Consider the following 503-nt stretch of genomic DNA (forward strand, 5'->3'; position numbering starts at 1 on the left):
TATTATATTTATATAAATTGTATAATTGTAGGATTTAGATGTAGAGTTTTCTGTCTTTTGTGAGTTGCACATTACGACAATGTACTAATTGTACTAATGCTATTGTCTTCTAATGGGTATAGCTCCCTGACAAGCCTCCTCAGCCAAACAAGCAGGAAGGTTGAATACTAAATGAGCCTTTAGTTGTTAGGGGCCGCTCAGTAGTTGCATGACCTCCTTGCCTATTTTCAGTTTGTAGTTCTGGTTAAGGTTAATAAGAAGTGAGGGAGCATCACTCCCCGCTCACCACTGGTTACCAGTAAAAATGACAGTTGCACCCACAGTCTGTCCCAGATTAGTAAAAAACTAATTTTAAACCACAGAGGAACTTGACTCTTTGTGTGGTTTATCTGTTGCTTGTATTCCAACCCTCTTCAATAAACAAGCTCACACACATTTACATATATAGCACTTTCTGAGAAATCAGAGACAAACATTCACTGTCATGACTACAAACTTAAGAA

General features: G+C 37.8%; 1 protein-coding gene across 1 annotated transcript in view; it reads left to right on the top strand.

Annotated features, from left to right (window-relative positions):
* The window catches only part of il2rb (interleukin 2 receptor, beta), a 9,535-nt gene that overhangs the window by 6,530 nt on the left and 2,502 nt on the right, over positions 1-503 (top strand). The gene's annotated exons all lie outside the window — the stretch shown is intronic.

The sequence above is a fragment of the Morone saxatilis genome, unplaced genomic scaffold (assembly GCF_004916995.1).
Source record: "Morone saxatilis isolate NCDOM2014 unplaced genomic scaffold, NCSU_SB_2.0 Contig14, whole genome shotgun sequence".
NCBI lineage: Eukaryota > Metazoa > Chordata > Actinopteri > Moronidae > Morone > Morone saxatilis.